General features: G+C 42.3%; 1 protein-coding gene across 2 annotated transcripts in view; it reads left to right on the top strand.

Moving 5' to 3' along the window:
• Positions 1-27628, top strand: part of POU6F2 (POU class 6 homeobox 2) — a 450125-nt gene that overhangs the window by 300503 nt on the left and 121994 nt on the right. The gene's annotated exons all lie outside the window — the stretch shown is intronic.

Raw genomic sequence — 27628 nt, 5'->3', positions numbered from 1 at the left:
GCTTTGACATTAGAAACTTTCAGTTCTGATTTTGGGTCAGGATTTTGGAGGACCCATCAGAAGAGGTTCAGAAGGAGCAGCACAACTGAGGCCTTGGATTGTCCAGATGTCCCAGAGACCCACCAAGTAACGGTTCAGTACTGAGCCATTGGTGTTGATTTGAATTCTACGAAAGTCTCAGAAGACTACATCTGCAGTTACTATTATATATTTAAAATAATTGATAATTAGCCATGTCTTTAAAAAGAAAAAATATCTTTTTTCTAGGTCAATATTTAACAAATCAGAATATTCTTTCTTCAAGGGCAGGTCTCAGGTTGTAGAGCCTGAAGCTCTCTTTAAGAAAAAGTATATAAAATTAAGAATAGGAAGCTATGTATTAAAGTTAACATTTTTAGAATGGGGAAAGAAATCACAATACATTAGAAATAGGAAATTTGGAAAAAAACATAACTATCACAAATCCCCAAATATAATCTATCATACTCTCTAATATCACGTACATGTTTGATTAATATTTTTTGATTGCCTCATCTGATGACAAGAGTTTTGTAATGTCAGTATCTATAGAGATTATTGAATGATGATGCAGTGCTTCCCTGTCATGGTTAATTAATCTTATTTTTTTAAAAATTATTGATACTTTAGAAAAGTTTCTTATAGCATCATTTGTTATCGGTAAATTTTAGGACTGTTGTCCAATCTGAGAAAAGCCTCTATTCAGTTAGCTTTATTATTAGAGATTTGGAAGAATTTTTCACAAACTGGCTTCTAGCTTTGTACATTGCAATTGTTGCGTCTACCATCCACAAACCTCCAAGTGCCAGGTGCTATTGAACAAGTTCCTTGTCTGTGTATATCCATGTCACAAAGATAGGTGGTAAGAATATTGCTTTGAAGTTCTTCCCACACCAAGATATCTGGCAGTAACTTAACTATTCATAGGAGGAACTGCAAACCACATAAAGACATCCCACTAAACCAATACTAAATACAGCCCCAACTCAACTTCCCCACGAATGCCTACAACCACTCCAAGTACCACCTGATGGAGGGAAGGTGATGGGGGAGGGACAGGGATCAGAGCGGAAAAATCAACAGACTAGCCAGTTGCAGTTAAAGTATCTCAGTAAAGCATGTCCTTGGGTGAACACAGTGCTAAGCTCTCCCCAGGGGTTTTGAAGGGACCTGTGCCATTGAGTCGCCTGGGGCTTAAGCTTCATTTGTGGTAAAAGGGAGATTTCCAGTATTTCTGTGTAGGAACAGCCTTGTAATTCCAGCTGTAATATCAAAACACTTTTCTCAGAAACAGTAAGAGTTTGGGTTCCCTTGCTTTGCTCCCATACTGGGCAGAAGAAGCAGAGCATCACCCAGCTCCAGATTGCTGGTGATGCCTCCCTAGGGCAGCCAAAAAGGGAGCAGCGGTTCTGCGCTGCCAGTCAGGGCTGAGGCATTGTGGGAAGTGGGCACCACGAGCCCAGATACCCTATCCCACCCCAGCAAACACAGCCCAGCTGCCCATCACTTCCTCCTTTCCTTACCCCTGTGAGCCCCAGGAGTGGATCCACCCATTTCCCTGTCCACCTCTCATCATTTCAGCCCAAGTTTTGTTGTTGTTTTTCTTTAATTTTAGTACAGTTGATTTTCAAAGTTGTGTTAGTTTCAGGTGTATAGCAAAGTGATTCAGTTTTATATATATATTCTTTTTCAGATTCTTTTCTAGTACAGGTTATTACAAGATATTAAATACAGTTCCGTGTGCTACACAGTAGGTCCTTGTTGTTTATCTATTTTATGTACAATAGTGTGTATCTGTTAATCCCAAACTCCTAATTTATCTCTCCCCCACTCCCTTCTCCTTAAGTAACCATAAGTTTGTTTTCTATGTCTGTGAGGCTGTTTCTGTTTTGTAAATAAGTTCATTTGTATCATTATTTTTTTAGATTCCACATATAGGTGATATCATATGATATTTGTCTCTTCTTTGTCTGACTTATTTCACTTAGTGTGATCAACTCTAGGTCTATCCACGTTGCTGCAAATTTTCAGCCCAAGGTTTTGATAGCTGTTTTGGAAGCTGTCTCGCAGCTTCTCCCCTTGGGTTCAGTAGCTCAGACACACACCTATACACACACTACCTTTATGAGGGCTTTCTAAGAGGACCTTGCCGCTTGCAAGCAGCCTTGAAAAGGCCCCTTCCATGTCACCCACATCCTGTTTGGTTTTCCCCTATGTAGATAAATACAAGGTATTCCTGGGTATAGATAAGAACAAAGAAGGGGGAGAGACGCAGGATAAAGAGAGAATTGAAAAAGACTCAACTGCATTTCTGGAGAGACAGGACTTGGAGAGAGTTCCAAGGAGTTTTTTCTCGAAAAAACAGGACCCTCCATGAATGAGAAGATGGTGTCCACGCTCAGGAGGACCATGGTGGATGGACCAATCTTTGCTGCCTGTCCTCTCCCTTCCCTCCCCAGGCTGCTAGTCGCTAAATAACAGGGGAGGCGGGGGGATAGGGTGAGATGGAAAGTTCTTGGAAGAAATGAGGGGATGGAGATGGTGAAGGAAACCCAAAACAGCAGCCGTGGCCACTGGCTGAACCCAATCCCTGTGGCTGTCCGTAAAGAACACAGGCGAGAAGTAGATTACCTCTCTAGAGATAGTCTACACTTTTTAAAAATAATTATCCTCAGGTTCACACACTGAAGGACATTGAAAGAAAACCACAGGGCTAGTATAATGTCAAGGTTAACATTTTAATTGCATAAAACAGCGAGAAAGCCTATGCTTGTCATTTTTACAAGGTTACCTTTCCTGTGCAATAGAGGCTTTTATCCAACAACTATATATGAGTTGGTGACGTGACACAGAATGTGACTTACATAAATGGAAGAGCTCACACTGTTTTTTTGCGCGTAGCTCCTCCAGAAGGCACCATCAAGTAGCAAAATGGTGGCCTTTTAAACCTTTCCTCACAGATAAGAAATGCACATATGTGTCATTTTGTAGTTTTGAATGCACAGGGCCTAATTCTCCTGTGGTATGTATGCCCCCTGCCAATGCCCAGAGCCCCATCGACTTCAAAGAGGGGTTTGCAGGTGGAATAGCAGATAAGCGGTGGAGAATTTAGCTCTTTTGGATGATGTGATCACATAACAAAAGACTGTTGTAACCCCATGAGAAGGCAGTGTTAAGGTTACTGTTGGAGCCTTAACTCTGAATTCCCTGAATCTAGGGCAATCCAGAGTACATAGCCCCACAGCGCAATACTTCACAGTGTTTTACAATGAGCAGAAAAAGAAAAAAAAATCTTGTAAAAGGTGGGAAGCCTTTCAGATCCGTGCACTGGATCTTTTTCTTTCTTTCTTTCTTTTTTTTTGAAAAATAACTTTCCAAGGTTGAAAAGTAGCTCGAAGTAAGTTTCAACACATTACACACGCTTAGGAAAATAACAGCTTCATATATAAGGTGTGCAAGGGATAAGTGTCCTTACTGGTTGATACACAAATGTCTATGTTTTCATCTCATGAGACTCAGGAACACAAAAGAGGTTGTCGTCCATAAGCACAGACTTATTCATAAAAGACCCTCATTCCCACAACCAGTCTTGAGATAGAAATCCAAATCCTCAAGTGTGGATGAAAAACATCTGTTAAAGCCTTAAATCTCAAAATGAAGATGCAGTCACCTTAAAACAGGACTGATTCTTTTAAAAATTAAGAGAACACAGCCGCTCGTTAGTTTATATGTGGCGATGCTGAAGGATAACGTTCAATGACTTGGGTACGGCACACTAATTTTGTTCTCCCAGCCAGGAGGAAGACAGAACTATTTGTGATCAGCCTGAGCTAAAACACGGATTTGGCTGGATGAAAGCAAAAGAGGAAACACATGAGTCAAGAGCCACCAGAGAGAGGGCCCTAGCGGAAGTCCCCTGCCCCACCGCAGACAGGGGCCCCTCCATCCCCTGCTTTTCCCATCTTCTAGGAGAGGAGTGAGGAGAGCTGCTTGGGAAGGGAGGATGATGGCAGGAAGCAGAGAGATAAACACCTGGTGTAACCTGCTTTGTTCCCAGTGAAAGGGACGTCATCCTGAATTGAGGAACAGTCAGGAGGGTCAGTCCCCAGGGAAGCAGGCTACATCCCTGTTTGGGTAGAGGCATCCTGGTTGTGCAGTTTTTAACAGTGTCTCAGGAAAGAAGGGCAGGCGTTCATGACCAAGTAGCTGTCCAAGGTTCCAGCTGCCCTCTCTCTTCCTCCTCCCTCCCCTCAGCCCACAGAGGAAGCTCGGAGGGACCTCTGGTAGGAACGAGAATGGTTGAGGAGAATCCACCTCACTCAGTAAAAGCTTGTAAAAGCTGGTTTACAGGATCCCACACCTGCTGCTTTCCCTGACCTTTCTAATCTGGTTCCCACGACCTTCCCTCTTGTCCCACCCACTCCAGCCTCACTTGCCTCCTTGCTGATCGGCAAATACATCAGCCGCATTGCTGGTCTTGCACCATGCCCTCTGCCTGGAGGGCTCTTCACCATGTGTCTGAATGTCTTCTTCCCTCACCTATTTGGTGAGGCCTTCCTCATTTCCCTATCTAAAATGTCCATATCCCCACACCCTCTTTTTCTCTCCTCTGCTTGATTTTTCCCCTTAGCAATTACCCCTGAACTCAGGTTACTGAACTCAGGTTCAGCTGCTCGTTGCTCAAGAATCCCATACTGAGAGGCAGGTGCTGGGTCAAAAGAAAGATAGCTTTATTGAGGAAGCCAGCAATCCTGGGGAGAAGATGGATTCGTGTCCCAAAGAACCAGCTCCCAACTCCCCAGGTTTTGCTCGGAGATTATATAAGGAAATGAGGAAGGGGCTTTGTGCTGAGGGGGGAACAGTCTTCTATTTTCAGAGTTGATTGTCTCCATCACGTGGTTCTAAGTAGCCGTCATGTCTCTCCTGTGATGAGAACATTATCTGAGCCATAAATCTCTGGTCAGCATACTCTGTCTACTTTGTTCATATATCTTGTTTCTTATCTGTTTCCCCCACTAGGATGTAAGTTCCCTAAGGACACAAATTGTTATCTGTTTTGTCTATTTCTTTATCCCTAGAACAGTGCCTGGAACATTAAGCATTCAGATATTTATGAATGAATAAATCCCCTGAGGTACAAATCCATCCCTTCCCATCCATCCCCTTAAAATTTTGGATTCAGAGTAAACACGGAAGGTGATGAGCAAGGTGTCTTGTTAGGACAATCTAATGAATACTTAGCCTTTGTGTTAATTGTGTTAGAAGGAATGTCAGAGAAATCTTGTATTGCTTCCATGGTACTGTTGCAGAAGTAGAATTTGGACACTTCCAGAGAGGTAGATCTTGCGTTTTCTAAGAAAATCACCTGACAGTCAGAATTAACAATGGAATTGGCCTCCTGATGAACCCTGAGGAGATTCCCTGGCAACAGAGACTGGGAAATAGGTGTTGGGTGTTTTCTGACCAGAGCCCTGTAGGAGAAGTTCCCACCACGTAAAGGAGTTTAGTCCAACTCTTTTAGGGAGATCTCCCTAGTCCCTCTCCAGCTCTGACATTTCGGGATGCTCTGCACGCATGGTACACACAGTTTCCATTGCTCTGTGGTGCGTGATGGTGTTTTGCAGACATTTACACTTGGGGACCGGAGCTCTACTCCTGACTGCAGGTCCCCCTGGCTGCTTCACCCAGATCTTCCTGGCTGCGCTTTGAATCACAGCACTGCCAGTGGGCAGGATCCCAGCCGAGTAGGTTGCCTGGCGTTTCTTGAAGAGATTTACTGTTCAGCAGTAATTCCAACAGGAGAAATCTGTTTACTGTAATTGAGTAAGCAGGTCACCTCTTATTTCTTCTGAAAATCGTGACTTCATTAATACGACCTCCAGGCAATTTCTCCAAGCTAGACATAGGCTTTGGTTAAAGCAAGATTCTACCTTTCCCGGCAGTAAAGATAAAAGACCTTATAAGAATGAACTAAAGATTCTAGAGAGAGTTGAGTTAGTTCCAGGGATATCGGGAACATTCTTGCTGGGGATTCAGAAGGAAGAGCATGAAACAAAAGTTCTGCCTGTTTGCATTTCAGTTTTGTTGTTATCATTTTCCTAATAGTCATATTTTGTGTGGCTGTTCCTATTTCTGAATCCAGTTGTCAAAATGTGGGATTCATATTAACATATATCCCAACAGTCTAAACTTAAAACTCCTATTCCTATATTAAAAAAAAACTTATTTGAACTGGAAAGTTGGATGCTAAATTAATCATGACTCTATTTTATAGGACAAATGAGCCCAACTGTAGCAAAGACATTAGAAAGATTTGAGGCTCTGCAAAAAAGAAAAGATTATTCCCAATAGTTCTTTAGAAATGCCCATGTTAAGCCCAAATGACGACAGCCTCCTGAGCTTTAGAGTAGGCAACTTTAAAAAAATCTTTGACCGTGGAACCATGACAGTGATAACCTTCCAAAAGATAGTCTGGATGAAGCTTCGGTGATAACATTAAAACGTAACCAAACCCCAAACCTCTGTGGTCTTAAGTAAAACATCTCCCTGTGTTTCATCGCACTTCCGTGACTGAGATTTATGGTGCTGTCAGTGTGAGAATCCTGCTTTACAGCCACAGAAAGGTTCGTGTTCCCCATTCATTGCTGAGTGGGGGAGAGCTGTGTACAGTTTAGGACTTTTGAGACAGGCTCACTGTTCTATTCCTATAAACCATATGAAAGAATCTCCTTTCCATTAACATAATGTTTCCATAACGATATACAATGTTAATTTTTCATAACGATGTACAATGTTAATTTTTCATAACGATATACAATGTTAATTTTTCATAACGATGTACAATGTTAATTTTCATAACGATGTACAATGTTAATTTTTCTGGCGGTTCATACAGACTCAGATCACTGCCAGAAGGACTTTCCTGGTGTGACTTGCGACTGGCCATTTGCACGGGTCCTTAAGCCATCTGTGCAAGTTAACCACAGGGGCTTTACGAGGGTTATAGGAGGTTGAGTGTGGCACATAGTAAGTCCTTGGTGAAAGATCAGTAAGCTTTTTTATTGTGTTAGTTGGTGTTTTCAGGCTGATTACTCAGTATTGTTGGGAAAATACATGCCCACTAGATCATGGACAGTTTCTGTTCTCCTCCTCTGGCAGGCAGCCTTCCTGTACCAATGGCCTTGCATCACAGCTCCTGGAGCAACGCACACCTGCTTTTCTAGGGGAACACTTTCCCTCTAATCCTCTTTATGCCATTCCTCTTTCTTCTTCAAACTCCCAGGTTGGAGTCCAGGTTAGAGCCTCCACAGCAGGAAGAGTGGTGGGTTAGGGAGAAAGGAAAGAATGAACACTTTGGGTGGTCCTACGTCATGGATGGCACTGAGCTAAGGGCTTTACATGCACTACAACATTTTAGTTTTGTAACATCCTCGTGGAGTCGCTCATTTTTCTTTTTTTTAAATTTTTATTGGAGTATAGTTGATTTACAATGTTGTGTTAGTTTCAGGTGTACAGCAAAGTGAATCAGTTACATCTATACATACATTCACTCTTTTTTAGATTCTTTTCCCATATAGGCCATTACAGAGTATTGAGTTGAGTTCCCTGTGCTATACAGTAGGTCCTTATTAGTTATCTACTTTATATATAGTAGTGTGTTTATGTCAATCCCAATCTCCCAATTTATCCCTCCCCCCCTTTCCCCCTGGTAACCACAGGTTGTTGTTTGTTTGTAATATCTGTGACTCTATTTCTGTTTTTTAAATAAGTTCATTTGTGCCATTTTTTTAGATTCCACGTAGACAGAAGACCTAAGATTCGGGTAAACAATTTGCCCCAAATTAGTTATTTCATTCTTTTGCCACACTTGTCCTGTAAGGCAATCCTGCCAGTTAAGGTAGAAGTTGATTGAGAGCAGACTGAGGCAGTCCTCCTTGAATTCAAGTTCTGTTTAACCCTGTGTTCTAATAATAATAGTGGCAACAATGCAAGGAACAGCCATGAGAGTAGTAATTGTAGTAACATAAGGATGGCAGTAACACCAGTAATGATAGTAGTAGAAATATTAGAAGTAGTCTGTCTCTTGATCTACTGACAGGGTTCAATATTCAACTTTGTATCTTTTCAGTATTCCTCTTTTAGATGTTCAAACAGTATCAGTCAGGTCCCTGAGTTTATGGATTCTAACTTCTTGTTGTCAGGGACCCTCTGGACACTAGTAGGAACACAGTGTTTTGATTTCCATTTTTTAACTCTAACAAAGCGACTGTGATCTTTTTTTTTTAAAGAAAATATGTATTTGTACAGTTCTTTTTTATTTATTTATTTGGGGCTGCATTGGGTCTTCGTTGCTGCACACGGGCTTTCTCTAGTTGTGGCAAGTGGGGGCTTCTCTTGTTATGGAGCACGGGCTCTAGGCGCGGCTTCAGTAGTTGTGGCTCGCGGGCTTCTCATCGCAGTGGCTTCTCTTGTTGTGGAACACGGGCTCTAGGCGCGCGGGCTTCAGTAGTTGTGGCGCGTGGGCTCAGTAGTTGTGGCGCACGGGCTTAGTTGCTCCACGGCATGTGGGACCTTCCCGGACCAGGGCTCGAGCCTGTGTCCCCTGCATTGGCAGGCGGATTCCTAACCACTGCGCCACCAGGGAAGTCCCGCGACTCTGATCTTATTCAGGGCTGCGTTTGACACTTACCCTCACCGATCCAGGGACTCACATAAGAAGATGTGACAACAAAAGGTTATGAAGTCAGGTGCTGTGGCTGAGAAATACCTGGGAACAGAGCTTGCCCCGAGGTCCCTTTGAGCTCCTGGCCAGTGCCTGCTGGTTGTGGTGTGAGTCATGCCACAATGGTGCAGGGAGAGTCAGGCATGGGGGTAAGAATGTGTGTGGAGGCACCAAACGGCCCCCGCCTCTGCAACGTTCTTTGTGTTCTTCTCCATGAAGACTTACAACTTGGGAGAAACTAAGTCAGTTTATACCCAGTACTCTGCATAAGGTGTCATCTGAAAGACTTTCACTTTCTGAGTCACCTTCCCACGTTTGGATCCACATACTTTCCAAGTATATATTTCTGACTGTCAGCAGTTTCCCCCATCCTACTGCTCCCCTTTGCTGGGGTTGAAGGAAAATGAAACGCTGTTGCCATTGACTTTCAGAGTAGAAACTGATTGTATTAACTGACCAGTAATCAAAGAGAAAACACTTAACTAACAGTGGCTTTGAGTCTTTTCAAATATCTGTTCTCTGTTTAAATTCTTTCACTTGGAAAGCGAGGAGCAAAACCAGAGGGCACATGCACAAGCACGGCCCAAGAGTATGAAAGCTTCCGGGTGACGTGGGATTGTCTCAATCTGAGTGGGACGCCTCTGAAATCCTCCCAAGGGAAAGACCAGGAGCTCACTTTCCTTCTCGGGATAAGCAAGCTGCTCTATTCCAGAGCAGGAATTTCTCTTTCTCGAATCCCCCACTCTCCTCTACAGTAAGCCATCCTTTAGGCTGGAAGGAAGTAAATGTCACCAAGATGCTTTGCCCACCCTTGCATGCCTTGGAGGGACAGTAGTTCCTGGAAGACTCCCCTAATTCAGAAGCATGGAAAAGTGACTCCCCATCAGCCAGAACTAGAAACTGACTGCCCATACGGCCGGTACTCGGTGATGGTTTGTAAAAAGCCAGCACACACCCAGAGAAAGCTGCAGTCCTTTCTCATGTGAATTTCTCCTTCTTTAATATTCCAGATTTGCTGGGGAGCAACACTGCCTGGAACACAGCAGGCACTCAGCAAATATGTGTGGTCTGAACAAATAAAGATGTATACACAGTTCAGTTTTTGTACCAATGACATTTTTCAGGTTTAATAATTTATGGTTGAAAGCAAAGAGATAATAATAAATTACCATGGGGATTTTTTTCACTTGCTTGTATTATCTTAGATAAAATAGTTCTTTAAAAAGAAAGTTCTGGAGGCCTAATTATTTTGGTCATTTAGTCACATATTTACAAGGAAATTATTAGATGAGAACTGCCTTTAGAATTCGAAGCCAATAAAAGACTCCCCTTGGTATAAGAGGTTATTGGTTCAAGATAGATCCAAAATACACAGATAAGCCATCCTCCCTTCTCCTCTGTGTGCCCTTGAGCCAATCACTGAAGGTCTCTGGGTCTCATTTTCCTTATTTCTCAAGGGTGAGGTTGGGTTTCACGAGAGTTCGAGTTCCAAGGACCCTGCCAGCTCTGATTCTTATGCATTTGGCAGAATCCTGGCAGAAGAATCCTCAAGTTAGAAGTCACACTTTCACTGTGGGGGGTCCCTTAAAGACTTCACCCTTCATTTTTCCTTTCTCGTCAAACCCAACTCTCGCACCAGTAGGAACACCTTTCTTTCTTGCCACTTACAGTGGGTTTTCTCTCTCTTGTCTATACGAATCCTGTTGCTGTTCCATGGTTTGTGTATACCTCCAAAGAAATACGTGCTCATGTGTGTCAATAATTTGTGGTCTATCTGCATATGCCACCAAACTTTTAAGATTTATGAGGGTAAGAAATATGCCTGCCTGTTCGTGGCATCATAGGCACCCAGCACAGTGCCTGGAACCCAGTAGAGACCAGACCTACTCAAGTACAGAGCAGTTGCCTCCTGCATCAGAAGCAAGTTGAAAAGTTGCCCGTTCCTCAGCCCCTTGGAGATCTATGTCATCAAAATCTCTGGATGTGGAGCCCTGGAATCAGCATTTGAACAAGCATCCTCTGCAGTATACAGTCCATAAATATGTGTCAAATGCTGAATGAATATTTCCAAAGAAAGGGAAACTTGCCCTTTCCCCCAACAAAGGTTTTAGACTCACAAGGGCAACATCAAGGCAAAAAGACACAGGAAAAAAATACCCTGCACTTAAAGCAGTAGTTACTAAGTATCGGCTGCAAAGTAACCTATATGTACTCTAAGGAAAAAGCAAATCGAGCCTCTGTCCCTCTAAGGTCAGTGTAGCCAAACACTGAACAGGTGAGCCTCTGTTCAACTTTACTTTGATCCCACTGTCACTTTAAATTCATTGACTCAGGCTGGCTCCTCCCCTGCTCCCAAATGACAGCTCAAGGAGATCCCACTGCTTCTGTGGTCGCTCTTAGGTGATACAGACACTGCACTTCAATTAAAAACAATGTACAAGGACTTCCCTGGTGGTCCAGTGGCTAAGGCTCTGCACTCCCAATGCAGGGGGCCTGGGTTCGATTCCTGGTCGGGGAACTAAGATCCCATATGCTGCAACTAGGAGTTTGCATGCCACAACTAAGACCCGGCACAGCCAAATAAATACATAAATAAAAATATTACAAACAAACAAACAATGCACAGATGAAGGTCAGAGTCAAAACTGCAGCTTGATTTGAAGTTTCAGTCCTCGGCATCTCCCACGTCCTCCATGTCAGCCAAATGGTGAGCAGAGAGCCTGCGTTTGGGAAATGGAGTCAAAATGTTCTCTCCCTTTGTTCCCACCTCAAGTTTCAGCTCCTTCTCCTCTGTCTTCATTTTCTGACCCCTTCAGAGGTGAGAAAAACGGGTACAGTCCAACTGGCACTCTGCCAGCTGGCTTCATGTTCATTGGACTGGGAGATACTTACAGTCGACTTTTTCTGAGGTTTTTTGTAGTTTTTTGGAAACCTCCCAATCCTGGCCTCTTAATATAGATCCTTCGGTGCGAGCGATGTACTGCCTTTACAGTCTCTGTGCTCAGATCTGTTCAGCCCTCCATGGGGCTCCGTCAGGCAGGATCTAAGATGGTCCATGCCAGGGCTCTCTCATCTGGCCCCTAGGAAATCCTCACTCATACCGGAAGTCCCAGCCACCAGGTCCGCCATCTCTCATGAGCTTCCGCATTGGTGCAGCTAACCAGCCTGTCTCTCCCCTTTTGCATTTTCCAAGCAAACACCTGACAAAAGTCTGATGTGTCCCCTTACACAAGGGCATAAACAAGCCCCCTGTGTTGCTCCATGGAAACCCCTCCTTATCAACGTTAGGTGAAAGGGAAAGAGCCCCTACTCCCTGGAGAGAGTGGGACTCACAGAACACTAATAACTCTTTCCAAAAACGTGATTTAAAATTGTAAGCGTTTGTAACCTAGGTGAAGAGTTAAGAGGTGTCCACTTAATTCTCAGACAGCCTCTTTAAAAATCTGCACCTTGGTTCAGGAATGCACTGTAGTGTCTGATACCTGCCACCATAGGATTACCTTAAGCCCCCTTAACGGAATGAGACGGCACTAGATATTTAAACATAACTTCAGTGGAAGCTCAGAGAGTAATCGAGCTCACTCAGAATGAATCTCCATGTGTTAGAGAGAGCCTTTGATTCTTTCCAACCAGGACGCCCAAAGCACAGCCAACAATAGTCAAGACCTTACTCAAGAGAATAAAAACCATCAAAGGGCCAGAGTTCCCTCAAGTTCCCTCAACCATCTGTGGCCCACCTTCCAATTTCCAAATCTCTGTCTGAGGACCTACCTCTCCGCATCAATGGACACCCAAGGGCCCCATATTTCAGAGAAAGCCAGTTGCCCTTCAGCCTGATCTGCAGCCTGATCCGCCAGCAGAAGTTCTTAGCCTTTGTAGGGGGGTATGGATGGGCTTTAGAGGGGTGTGAAATCCCCTTAAAAGTTACGTTAAATTTACAAATATAAATAGGTCTCTTGGAAAAGGGTAGATATTTTTTATCAGATTCTCAAGGAGGTTCAAGGTCAAAAAAAGCTTATCTCAGCCTTCAAATCTCAATGTGGTCTCAACACGGCATGCCTAACAGGTGTAAAAGAGATACATATATACCATAACCAGGTATTTTTTTGCACCTACTACATGCTAAGTGGGAGCAGAAGAGGCCACACAGAAAGATGAGCTGAGTTTTGAAAAAAGAATAGGGTCATGACAGAGAGGAATGAGGGGAAAGGCCATTTCAGGAAGTAGGACAAGCATGGACACAGGAAAGCCAGGCGTGTGTGGGAAATGATACACAGGCTGTCCGATGGGAACGCAGGGTACGCGTAGGAGAACGGTGGAGCCAGTGCCAGAAAAGTGAGGGCTGAGGTGTGAATGGTTTTAACGTGAAGGGTAAGGACTTATTTTGGCGCCATAGAGAAATGGTGAAAATCATTAAATAAGGAGAAATATTAACTTACCACACTGTATCATGATTGGGCATTTGCGTGTCTGTTTTCCCAGATAGAACATGAATGGACTTTGGGAAAGCAGAATCAGAGTCTAATGCATGTTTATACCTCCTGCACAACTCCCGGCCCATGGTAGGTGCTTAATAACTTATTAGAGAAAGGAGGGAAGATGGGTAGAGAGGAAGGAAGGGAAGAAAGTGGGGGAGGAAGAAAGGAGGAAGATGGGAGAGGGAGAAGGAAAGGCAGGTAGGGGAGGGCGGGGCTGGTCTTTAAAATAGATGAACAGAAAGAGAAAACACAAGACCGCTGCACTGGTCCAGGCAAGCAGCAATGAGAGCATTCATGAGGGGAGAGAGTAACATATTTATGAGATGCTTAGCTGCCATAAAATTCAAATTCCCATCTTTCTTTAAACAGCTTTTCTATAACCTGTTTAGGCTTTGTATTTAATGATCTAATTCATTGTAAGCAGAAAGGACCTGTAAGCGTTGTTTTACCAATACTGTTAGTGAATTTGTGCTTATTCCTCCTATGCTTTTGCCCAGTTTCCGCGGTGAACAGAGCACGCGTTTGCTGATGGAAAGGAGTAGAGGACAGCCATGGAACTAGGAGATAGTAACTGACCCAGCGGCCCCCCACATCTGCATTGCGATTCTGCCCACTCCCCTATCAAAGCAATGCTTGTTATGCCTGGCTGACTTTCACATCCTGCTAGCCCGGTCGTACTAAGAACCTGACCTTCAACTCAAACCCTCTTAATCCGTATGCTCTATGATGTTTCTCCCCAGACTGGGTAGAATTTGGATCAGCCTGTGTTGCGATGACATTTTTCACTCTTCTAAGATTATGATTTAATCTGTCCATCTCAGACCCACCTGAAGCTCTCTTCTGTTTTTCCAGATAACCTTTCAGGGCACGGTAAGCCTGTCATTTCCTCTTTGACCACATTTTATATACACGTATTTCATGTCGAATTTCCATAGCACACCTTCAAATCCTGAATCCTGAAATGTTAATTCGCTTCCTTTATGAACTTTCTAGTTCATAAACAAAATTATTCTCCAGAATTTAGGATGTGGCTCCAGATGTGTCTGAGTGGCTACCTCTGCCTGTACAGCTATAAAAAAAAGGAACATAGGAATTTGCCTTAATTTTTTATGTAAATGTATAACATTCTCCAAAGTTAATTGAAGATCATGCTCAGAAGTCACATAACTTACATGTAGTCGCCTAGAAACCCGAGCAGTGGATCTTTGTAACCTCGAGAATTCTGTCATTATATCTTTTTTTGTGAGCCAAGCCAGAGCAAGCATGTGACACAGGGTAAAAAGAATAAGATAAAATTAACAAGTGGCAAATCGAATTACAGTTCCTGCAATTATCATTTCTCAATTATTTAGTGAACATCTACTATATGCAGGTTGCTGAGAGAAGGCAGGAAGATTAAGGGGGAAAAAAAGAACTGACTAAAACCGGGTTCCCTTCTGTAGGAAGGGACTTGGTAAAAGAGGCAATCGGGTGCACATTATTCATTGTAATACAGGGCACACCGTGAATGTCCCCTTATGGGAGTGCAGAGGACAGCAAGCCATCCTGGCTCCTGTGGGCACCAGCCCTACCTGGCAGGGCAGCTGCTACTCAGCTCTGGTTCCCATACAGGAACAAGAGTCGAGTGACCACACCTTCCAGATTATTTTTAAGAAAACTGGACAATGCATATTTTATGTAGATGCTCTGACTTTTTAATCTTGTCAACCAATTTGAACTTTTTAAAAGCTCTATTTCTGTATGTGTGGGAATGGGGCACCCCTGTCTTCATGTCCATGTACCACCAGCTTCTACCTCTGAACTAGAAGTGAGGATTCTCAGAGGGGGTTAGAATGAGTCTAGAAAGGTGGGCTGGAGCCAGAGTCATTCTCCAATACGGGCTGAGCAGTATGATTTCATTCTCTGATGAATGGGATCTATCATAATTCTCTTTTTAATTTTTTAATTAATGGTATAATCCCATCTGTGTTTTAGAAAATTAACTCTGGTGGTGGAGGGGCACTTGACACGTGATTTGATAACATTTGTTGAATTAATGATTGAGAGAAAGAGGGAGCAGGGAAGGTAAGAGTTTAAGAGGCCGGTTAATAAGCTCTTTCAATGATCCAGACAAGGCATAATGAGGTGAAACTTAGGAAAATGAAAATGGCAAGAAAGTAATATATACAGAAACTATCTGGGAGGCAGAGTGATGCCTTTGTGGAGATCATTAACGCTATTCACTGAATTTTTCTGACTCTCCCCCTCTCCAGGACTTGATAGTACAGCACTTCCTGGCTCCCTCGTAGTTTAGGGGTGCCATGTAGCTAGTGCTGGCCAATGAGTTGTGAGAGAAAGTGATGGGATGACTTCTGAGTCAGAGCATTTAATTCCCACCCTAAAAAGCTCTCTATCCTTCTCACATCATAGGCAATGTCCAAGATAGTGACTGCCCCATCAGCTGGGTACCTAAGGTGACTACACTAAGCTAAGACCCCCCTGCCAACTTATGATAGCCCAAAAAGAAAAAAAAATCTTTGTTGGGCTAAGCCAGTGAGATTTGGGGGCTGCTTGTTACCACAGTAAAACTATCCTATGCTGACTGACACATTTGTGTTTGCCTCTTTTGTCCAACTGCATTAATGAAGTAAAAAGAATGTCACTTTACTTCCCATAGCAAGATCAACCAGACGGGCAGAAATCCACGAGACCTTTGCAAAAGCATTTGTACCCATGTAGGTGATATGACCACGTTACATTCTAACACCACTGATATTCTAGTATCTATCGCTTTTTATGAAGTTTCCCAGGATTCTTTTTTTGAGGGCTCTTTTCTTCCAGTAGGGTTATCATTAATGTAGTTATTTATTTCACTAAAACTCTTACATGCCTTTTCTCGTTTAATTTTTTACATGTGAAAGCCTAAAATAAAACTATGTGAATTGAATGACTAATTTGCACGTCAATACAAAATAACCAAATTACCCGTGAAGTATATTAATGATCCAACTAAAGAATTCTACTTGTAGAGATGGAAAGAAAAAATAAGAATGAGAAAAGTAATAATATTTATGATGTAATGTGAGGAACTTTTAAATAGTAAACATTTTGCTACACAATTAAAGTCAACTGTTACAGTTTTCTTTTCTATGAATCTGGAATAGAATTACAAATCTGGCAAGGGTATATTTTTGATGTCTGTGTCTCGAAATATAAATGAAGCTTAAGGAGAGTTTTATCATTTACTGTGCAGGCCACGAAAAGCTAGGATATGTATGGTCTTAGTATCATGTCTTGAGTTTAGATTTCTTCATCTGTAAAGTGAGGGGAGATATACGCTATTTCCTCTTCTCAAAAAATAAGCAAGAACCGATAAGGTAAGATCTATAAAGCTTTTTGGCAACCCAGAAGTTGTCGTATAGGAACAAAATTGAATTGCCTGTTTATGGAGTTTAAAGTTCAGCCTAGATAAAGAAGATTTGTAGTGATTGGGGGGAAATTAGAAAGAAGAGAACATAGTCAGATTCTTAAAAAGAAACATGCTGTACAGCCTAGCCTTCTAAAGGAATCAGCCACCGCATCTTTGTCACTTAACTTTTTTTAATCTGAACTGACAGATCACTGGAGAATAACTGTAGGGAATAATCCCCACACTGGCAGAGGGGATGGATTAAATCAACCATGAAAATAAGCACTGGCCCATGTGTCTATAGCCTAAAAGAAATTTGAGTGAACACAGTGCTGTGTTTAAACCATGAGCAGTATCCATTGAACTGCCTGTAACATTTTCTCCTGCAAATGCCCATTTGAAGGGAAAGGCAAACACCAATGTTTTGAAAGCCAGGGTACATCTTACTTGCTCTGCTAACTTAAAAAAAATTATATTATTTTATTAGCATAGGAATATAAAATAAGCATGTGTCTCCCTTTCCCCCCATATCATGGCTTCATTTTTAGTGAGTATGGCTTCACTTCTACCCTAAAAAATTTTAAATATCCCTGGGAAAACCATGCTCAATAAATGTTAGCTATAATTTTAAACCTTTTAACCTCCAGTGAAAAGGTGGATTGGCCTTCTGAGAAGAGAGTATCAAAGATGTAAGTAACTGTTTTTCACATTTAAGGAGGAAAAATAATGGGATTGAATGTTACATGAGTGCTTCTTTGAGTTGCTTTCTATTCCACCCAAATGCATTTTCTGTCATTAAACGAATATGGTATTAAGAAGGAAGGGTGGCATAGTCAGTGACGTACTCTTAATCTCAGACCTCTAAAAACAAACAAACAAGCAAAACCCCCTTAATTATCCTGAACTGGAGAATTAGCAGAGCAGTGAGAACTGATACCCAAAGCCTTTGCTAAACTCTGTTTAGAAAAGGAAACCATTTCTTACTGGAGAGTTAGGATTCTCTGATGAATAAATTTGGCCTCATCCGTTGAGCAAAAGAATTTCAAATCAAGAGTGAATATTTCCGTATACAGTCTATGATACCTACAGGTTATGGAAAAATTAATCAAGCAAAATCAAGGAACAGAATCTAGAATTCTGGACTTTAGTTAAAATGCACACTCAAACCCTACAAGTTCTAATTTGATATGGTATTACCACCTGAAGAAGACTTGACAATCTGATGGCAATAGGCAGGAGGGGGTTATTTAAATCTTTTTTTCTGAAGGAAGATCTTATTTTTAAAAGTTTAGTATCGATGGAGCCGCATTTTCTTGGCTCATGCTATACGCTATTTGAGGAGAGAATATCCACGCCAGGTTCCTCAGAGCTAAAAATCCCTGACACTGATGCTTTTCCAGTGCTTGGGGAGAATTCTGCTAGGCCCCAGGTTGTCCTAGTTAGTCATAGAACGTTCCAGCTCTGGTTTCCCATCTTTGAATCTTTCAAGAACATTTTTTGTATTTCTTTCTCCTCTCCTACTAGACGATATGAAACACTTGGCCTTCAGGGAATTTGCATTTTTTAAGAAATTCATATGCGTGTACCCTCCCAACACCTATTTACATTTTTAATCATCCAAAGATGTCTCTTATGCTCACTGGAAGTTTCTGTTTGGCACGAATTAACCAATTTCACCACACTGGATAAGCTTGGTTCTAGATTAATCCATGCAGCCTTAGTAAGGGTAAACTTAAGAATTTCATTAGGCTTAGTTTATACTGAAGAGATCTCATTACTTCCTCCAGAGACCCTGATATATAACACATATATTGTGTGTGTGTGTCTGTGTGTGTGTATATATATATATAAATTATATGTGTATGTATATATACATTTATATATGTGCATTGTGCATATATGTACATTGTATTTATGTATATTGTATGGATATATACATTGTATATATGTACTTATTCATATATATACATTGTACATATGTACATTATGTGTACATATACATTGCATATATGGACATCATCCATATATATGCATTGTACGTATGTACATGGTATATATATGTGTACGTTATATATACACTGTGTGTATATATATATATATATATATCGTATATATGTACATTGTGTATGTACATATATATGTGTGTAAAACACTTCTTCATCTATAAAATGGTCATGTATGACTACATCAGATAGAGACAACTTCAGGTTACTCCTAAGTGGATCCCTCTCAATATTAGTTCCACACACTTGCATAAATTTGGGTCAAAGAAAAGCAAGATGATGGGGTTCCGAGGTCACGTGAGTTTGGTCAGTGTTAGATGAAGAAATGTTAATCAGGTTTCTTTAATGCTGAAATTCGAAGTCATTAATATTCTGATGCTCATTATGGATTTCCAAAAGTAGGATACAACATGCCATGTCTCATAAATCATTTGACCATGGAACAGTTTTCTTTCATGGGACCTATCTGGGGACTAGCATCCTGTGAAATGGTCTCTGAGAACATGTCTCCGACCATCAGGAACAAATGTCTATTGTGGATTTTTCAAAAGAAGTTTCATGCCTCAATTGGTGTTATCAACAAAGCCCAAGGTGAATTCAGTCCCATTTAAGGCCTAGATCTCAGTGTAAAGAACTCAAGAAACTCAATCCAAATAGTGTCCTGGGATGGATCTGAATATCACAATATCTCAGCTAGACTCCTCTCCACCCTCAGGATTACTCCCCCAAGGCAATCACATTGAACCATTTCTGGTTTCAGCCTTATAGGTTTACCTGCACATTTCTAAATACTTTCCATTTACCTCTGACTCGATTTATTAGTTTTATGTACCATCTGTTCATTTCTGCTATGGTGTATTTGGGTTTAGCTCACTTATGACATCTCCCACTTTCTTCTCCTCCCTCCTCCTAATAGAAGTATAGAGTTATTTTTTGTCAACTTTGTAACTTTAAATAGCATATTTAAATCTCCATTTGTTCTGTCAACTATAGAGGTGTCTCTTGATTCCCCACTCAGTGCTCTGGTCCTCACTTCCCCTCCTCCCTCCCACCAACCTCTCACTTCTACCTTGTCAAGGATGATAGCATTTGTATTCTCATTAAATCCTTCCTACTTTGTTTACAGGTTGTTTAAAAAAATTGAAGTCTAGTAAACATTCTTAACTTTAATGTGGCTACCTAATTATTTCCTGCAGAGCCAAAATATGTGCTCTGATCAGATGTCCTTCTCAGTCTGGATTTTTGTGCCACTCAAAGAAAATACTCAAATAGACTATCCTTTCATACTCTACCAAGTGCTCAAAATTATGCCACATTTTATTGCACAATTGAGTCATGTTGTTTGTCTCGTCTCTTGTTTCTTATAAAACTATGCATTTCTTCTTCTATTGTTTGTTGGTTTTGCCTGAAGTGTCTTATTGCCCATCCCTTTTATGATGATGATGAGGAGGAGGATGAAAAGAATGGTAAACCTTCTGTAGAAAGTAGTTACCATCTTTCAGCTTCTTACTTTTCCTATAGCATTAAATCCATTCAGTGTTTCTTCTTGGAAGTCAATGACTTCTTTTTCTAGTTTGGAACAGATGCTTCATTTCTAGATTGTGGCTTTCCAGGCAGCTTTTGTTTTCCCTGAAGTTTACAGTTTCCTTTCTTTTTCTTTTTTTCATACTCTCAAATTCTTCCAAAAGCACAAATACTTTATCACTTCCATGGAATCCCCCTTTTCTTCTGGACATATTTCAGTAGAGCCCTTCCTTTATGCTGCAGTCTGGACTGGGTACTTACTCTTTAGAACTTCCAGACAGCTGTCATAGTGGGGCTCCCTTGTACTGTTCTCGTGGGGGATGCACACTGCTTTCTGCATCCTAAATCTTCCTCTTTCTTGGTTCACCCCCTTATTTTGCTGAAGTATCTATTCAACTTCCTAAGAAAAAGGTAAGTAAAGATAACCTAAGTCCTTGTAAGTTCCAAAATGGGCTTTCTTCCACTCTCACTGTTAACAGTTTAGCCAGCAATAAAATTCTTGGCTGGAGATCATTTTCTTTCAGAAGGTAGAAGGCATTGCTCCACTGATTTTAGCTTTTTATTGTTTTGCTAATGAGAAGTATGGTGCCTATTTGCGTTATGTCTCTTTGTATGTGGCCTTTTATTTGTCTCTCTGAACTCTTATTTAGGATTTTAAAAAATCTTTATCTTTGGTGTTCTGCAATTCCATGGGGGAAGTATCAGTATCATGGGGGGTGTTTTTCCTTTCACCTTGGTTGGAACTCAGTAGGAACCTGGATGGACTTCTCAAGACTCGGAAGAGCCATGAAGAGCTCTGTGTATTGGGGTGAGACTGTGAACTGACTGGTTTCTTCAGGGTGACTGAGAAGAGAAGGATGTACTTTGGGGTGCCACATCCACATTGGAAATCCTAATTCTTCCCCAGTTTTTTCAGTTTCTTTAGAGGAGAGCCTTCCCATTATTTTCCTGAGAGTTTAGGCCTAGCTGGGGGCCATTCTGCAGGTGGAGATGTTGGGAGGTCAGCTGTTCCAGAGGAAGGCCTCAGCAAACCCCTGTGGGAATTCAGGGGAACTTGCCACCTTGAGTTCTCAGCCTCCCTGATACATTGCTGGGTGGGTGCATCTCCCCTTGGGACGGCCCATGCCACCACTTCACCCCTTTGCTTTACAGTGGGCACTTGTCCTCCACTTTTTCCATCTTCCCTATTTAATGGGCATCTAAAAGCAAACAGTATGTCTCGGACTTACGATACTCCAACAAGAGTGTTCCCCTAAATGTCAACAAAGGCAGTAATGGGTGGAAAATTGCTCTTCTATCTCAAAGAAGGTGTTAAGGAATGCTGGAAGATTCCCAGATGTCTGTTTTCTCTTCTTTCCAACCAGTGATTTTTGTTTTGAAATTTTTTGCCAATGGAAGAACAGATTCATTTTTTGAAAAGAAATATCCTCAAAATTATGGAGATGGATAAACAAACTGCTCAGGTTGAAGGCCAAGGGAAGAGCCTTCCCCTCCTGGATGGGCTGCTAGGAGCCCCAAGGCCAATAGCTCCTGATCCCGTTGGGCGGGGGGCGGGCGTTGGTGCTTTAGAATGCAGACTTTGTCCTACCCTCTGGAATCCACTTGTCTAACAAGTTCCCCAGGCGATTCGGTTCCATAATTTGAGATAGAGTTGGGGAAAACACCTGACCGGAGAAAGAAGCTTGTGTGGCTCAGGCAATACATGGGAAATTTGTGGGAATATGTTCAATGGAAGAATTTCTGTCTTTGTTTTCCCCTGACATCTCAAGAGATACTTAGATCTCTGCCTTAAATGCAAACAAAGCAAATGACAGATTAAAGATATTAGCAGTATTTCTGGAGCTGAGAACACTGACTGCTTGTGAGATGGTTACACATCATAATCTTTGAGGCAGAACTGATTTTGCTTGTTTGGGGTATTGCTGCCAAAATAAAGGCAAATTTTCCAGAAAGTCTTCACCTTCTGTACTTTTTCAAAGTCCCAAGTCCCCAAAATGCCGTTTCCATGTACCTTACAAAAACTTCTGTCTGCCGGTGCATGCTAGGGATGCTGTTAATGAGGGTACCAGGAAGCGTTCCTGACCTGCATCCTTGCTTCAGCTACCTTGGATGTTATTACTTGGTGGGGGGTTGGAAGGAGGGAAGATGTCCAGTTTTACCGACTCAAATTCTTCTGGTTGAGTTGTTCTAGATTCCATTTCTTTCTTCTTCTAGGGATTTCAGTGGGCAAGAAAAGTGAACAGTAAATACAGAGTTAGGGAGGCAAAGGCTACATACATCAGGGAGCACGGGATTTCCTTTTCGGTGGCGCATGAGTTCACTGATTTGTAAGACTGGGGCTGATCTGGGAGTCACTGTCCCCAATTAAGGGACAAAGCCATTTGGAGAACTCTTTGCAGCCACCTGACTATACTCTAGAGACAACACATCACAGAGTTCCATGGACAACGTAACCTGATACCCTACTTGGTTACTTTCCTTAAAATGTCACCAAGCTGCGCACAGTGTTGGGGCCGCTCAGGGTCTAAGTGTAGAGGAAACATTCTCTCACCACAGAGGCAAACTTGTGACACGAAGCAAGTGTGCTGTGGCCCTTCCCCACCTCCCATCCACTCATACCTCTTACCCCCTTTCCCTCAACCCCATGTCCCTGGTCTCAAAATAACTCATGGCTCACACTCAAATTAGCATCTTTATCCTCAAAATACACATTTATATTTCATATCAGCAGGCTTTAAAAAACATTTTGCCTGCAGCAGGACAGGGCTACAACTGTACACACTTTCTCAGGAGCTGAACGATTCATCACTGAGCAGACACCTTCAAAGCAACCTCTGTAAGCTGGGGACCTGTGCCACCTCTTCTCAAGAGCAGGACCATGGAAGGCATCCCTCTACGAGGGAGTAGTTATCTTCGTTCCAACCCTCAGGGGGAAATAGCTTGCCCCTGATTCTGTTCTGTTAAGAGGCTTTGGGAAGTGGCAGACCTAAGACTGAGTCGGCCATAGTGCTCATTAGCTGTGTGAACTCAGGCAGGTCACTTAACCTTTCTGAGCCCAAGTTCTATATGTGTAACATGGCAGTGATATCATCTATCCATATGGTTGTCCTGAAAAGTTAATTCATCCGGGGACTTCCCTGGTGGTCCAGTAGTTAAGACTCCGTGTTTCCAATGCAGGGGGCACGGGTTCGATCCCTGGTCGGGGAACTAAGATCCCACATGCCACATGGTGTGGCCAAAGAAAAAGCTAATTTATCCATTTTAAATGACAGTGCTTTCCACACTGTGAAGCACTGTCTGATTTTGAACCCAAATTGCAGTCACTGTTCTTGGCCTGTTCAGAGTCCAGCTTCGGCAGCATTTCTAGAGGGGTGTCTCGTGTGCACCTCAGACTGAATCCACGGTCCACGTTGATAGCAATCCATTGCTCCCGCTGCCAGACCTGTGCCTCTCCCCCTCCAGTGGACACAGCATTTTCCTGCCGGTGCCGCCCGGCATCCTACAGCCCTGCCCATGTCTGTCCCTTTGCTCTGCCAGGCACAGCCCTAGCCCTGGGGACTACACAGCCATGCAGAGTGGAGAAGGATTATTCCCTTCCCTCGTGGGGTCCCAAGGCAGTGCGGCTTGGTCTCCAGTGTGCGAATATGGAGAAACAGCTATTAGCTATTAATAATATTGTTATTATTACTATTATTATAGTAAAATACACATAGCATAAAATTTGCCATTTTAACCATCTTAAAGCGTACAATTCAGTAGCATTAAGTACATTCACAATGTTGTCCAACACTCCCCACCATGTAGTTCTAGGACTTTTTCATCACCCCCGCCCAGGAGCCCCATACCCACGGGCAGTTACCCGCCAGCCCCTGGCAACCACGAATCTGCTTTCTGTCTCTGTGGATTCGCCTATTCTGTACATTCCATATAAACGCAACTATCCAGGATGTGGTCTTTGGCATGTGGCTTCTTGCCCTTAGCAAGAAGTTCAAGGTTGCCCTTTGTGTTTTTACTTGGTGCTCTTTCCCTCCCTAGGACCAGGCTTGCACCAGGGGACTGGGCTAAGGATGGGCTTGAAAAGCCATTACCATCACGCTCTTTGCAGGATTCCTGGTCACTTGCAGTGATAAAACCCGCCCACTTCCCTCCTCCTTAGCACGGGTCCTCTCCCCTCTGTAAGTGTATTGCTATAAGGCAACTCAGGTCCCAGCCAGGCCCAGAGTTTGTAATCCTTCCCAGCAGACTCTCAAACCCAAGCCTCCAGTTTGCCAACCACGCCCACAGATCCCCGAACCTGGAAAGTCCCAGAAAATGCTGACACTGAGCCCCTGACTACACTGATTATAATAGTCTGATGTTGTACTTTGCATTAACAAAGGTGAGTGAGCGTGTTGCTAAGAATCACGCTTCCTTTAGCATTTGAGTCCTATTCGGCTTTCTGTGAATCCCGAGGTGTTTCAGTACCTTGCAAAGTACAAGAAACGTTTGTATTTCTCCAGCATCATTCACGGCCTTGCCCTTCATGGGCAGGTAGAGAGAATGAGTTTCCTTTCCGTTTCTCTGCCTTGGAAGTAATTGTATGTAAAGCCCATCCCGTATAGTTCTGATACCTCTGTGGTGGGGCTTTATTTATGTGCCTGGTTTCCTGAGAACACCTATAACAAAGATCCCAAAGAAGAAAATGTTTTTCCTAAATTAGTTGATATATAGAAACTGAACAAATGGAGACATGCAAGCTTCTTGACTTCTCCTTTGTGATATTAAATTATTTATTTGAGAAGTTCCGATCCACTCTAGGAAATTCCAAGTTCGATAGAAAATTGTTTTGTGTTTCTTTTTCAAAATTGTAAGTTTTTAAAATTTCAAACATCCTAATGAAAACTGTGCCTCTCTTTTAGTTCCTTCATGCCTACTGTTAATGTAGTTAAATTTTATATTAAACATTGGCCCATGGAGTGTATAGTAACCAGACATAGAGGAAATAATCATAAAAGGACATAAATACCAGGGAAGAAAGTAAAGTCTTAAATCTTCTGTGAAATAGGGTCAAAGCTTTACCCCCAACAATCATCATTTTATCTGCAAACATACTCTGTAGTTCAAATATGTCCTTGAACCTTCCTAACTTGTATCTGTATCTCAGTATGCTTTATACAATGAGCAATTTAGAGGCTCCATATTTCAGTATTTTTTTGCTTTTGTTTTCATATTATCGCGTAGGTGCCTTTGGCATTTTTTAGACCAGAGTGGCATTCTTGTACAGCCCCCTCACGCTTTTCTTTGCATCCAGTACATACCTGAACATATTTTGTTGTCCATCATTTCTTGCTTGCAAATGTCAAATTAGTTCATGTAACTCAAAGAGGTTTAGTTTAGGTTAATGCCTTTCCAGGCAAGATGCAGGTTATGGGAAAGACATAGCCAAGCGATGTGAACTCACCAACATCAAGAAACGAAGACATATTTGGGAGCACATCTCATTAGTAGGTTAGGCTCTGCTGCACCTACCCGTCTGCCAATGTCCATCTGCCAATATTCCCCAGTCTTTCCTGTTTTCAAATGCTGATTTAGATAAATGCTTTTCTAACCAAAATGGAACAGTATGGTATTTAAGTCAACCATGAAAATAAGCACTGACATACGTGCCCCCCACCTGAAAGAAATCAGGACAGGTTTGATTTGAATCAGGCAGGAGGCCAGATGCAATCAGGTTCCCAAAGTCTATAACTCCACCAAAAGGAGAGCTCAGGCCCCACTCCCCCAGGACCCTCCCTCCAGATTGCAGAAGATCCTGGGGGGTCAGAATTGAGCTGAGTTCCCAGCTGTTCAATAAAATGTGATTTTGTACAATAGGAGCAGGGAGAGGGGAAAATGGCAAAGCCAGATCATTCTCTTTAAAGTTCCGATAAATGGGATGCTAACTGGGTATTATTTTTTTTAATATGGACTTTATTTCTTAAAGCAGTTTTAGGTTTGCAGCACAATTGAGCAGAAAGTTCAGAGTCCCCATTGACCGGGTATTTTCCAGCCCTGTCTCTCACAAGCCGTCTCTACCTGTAGAGTCCCAGAGCACTCTGGATTTAAATGAAAGGCAGGACGCACACTGGGCTGAGTGTTTGAACAGACCTAGAGTAACTCACTGACCCAGTGAGGACTTGCCATCCCCACTGGTCCAACATGGAAGCTCTACATGGACCTGAGAGCACAGAATTGGTATTTGGTGCCCCTGGGAAAGGTCAAGCTCTCATTTCATCAATACAGCTATGCCTTACTTTAAACAAACCTGATTATATATTTAAAATCTGACTTATACCAGTGGTGAATTGAGAGTGATCCATCTTCCCACCACTTTCAAAGACAGGCTCCCACCTCTCTAAGGTCTAAAATCAACAAAACGGCCCAAAGTTTCTGTTCCAGGCAGTCCATTCTCCACACTGTCCTTCAGAAACATCACCTAAGCCATACTGTCATCTGGGTGCCCCTCCAGCCTGGAATATCCTCTCCTCCTTCATTCTGGGTATAGAATTCACTCTCTTGAGCCCTCTCGGTCCTCAGGAACACTGCCTTGGCCTCTCTAGCCCACAGAGAAACCCCTCTCCTCATTTTCCTGGACCTTTTGGTTAGTTTCCACACTGTTGACCATTTAGGCAATTAACTGAGATGTATCAAGCATCTCAGTTAATTAGCAGGACTGTAACAGGCACCCCAAACCTGATTATTTCTTACAAGTTAATCTTATATCCACAAATATACTATAAACTCCTTAAAGTCAGGACTATGTCTCCCTGTTAAATCCTACGTACTATCAGACACAGCATTAGTGCCTAGCTGGTGTTTTCATTTCACAAAATGATTCTTAATTTTACAAAAATAGTCCCTGGTTGACTTCCTTACAGAGAAACTTCTTCAGATGTGCTCAACATAAGGTTCAAAATACATATATTTTTTAAGAACGTCTTTGTTGTATGAAGTCAGGTGTATGATATGTCACTTTACAGAACCACTAGATTTTTTTTTTTTAAATGGGGACTAGTTTAATGTTGCAAACAGGAGTTACTACTTTTGGGAATCTTGACTAATTCTAAGTAGGGCAGGAACAGGATAGCATTGCAGCCAAGGCCTGTGGGTTCAACAGTGATCCTTATATTTAGTTGTAGGCTTATTAGAAAGCTTTTAGGCTGATATTCAGGCAAAGAAAAAAGTAAACTTGTAGCAGTCTTTTCTCTAGATCATTCTTCGGCCGAACGGTTTTTCTGCTGCAGAAATTGTTCAGGGCTAGATGGGCACATGGGAACAAATATAGTGAGCTCGGTGTTAAGACAACTTATCCCACCAATGCTTACTTTTCACAGAACAAGGAAAAATCTGGAAAGATGACTTCATCCTCTCGGTTCCTGGCTTGTCCTTGAGGTGCCAGTGTGACCAGTCACCACAGTGCACAGTCGCTGACTATAACCCTTCCGGTGTGGGGCTGTGTCTCTCTGATGAGCAGGCA

The sequence above is a fragment of the Delphinus delphis genome, chromosome 9, assembly GCF_949987515.2.
Source record: "Delphinus delphis chromosome 9, mDelDel1.2, whole genome shotgun sequence".
NCBI lineage: Eukaryota > Metazoa > Chordata > Mammalia > Artiodactyla > Delphinidae > Delphinus > Delphinus delphis.
The sequence above is the reverse complement of the archived record's forward strand: the minus strand, read 5'-3'. Positions and strand labels throughout refer to the sequence as shown.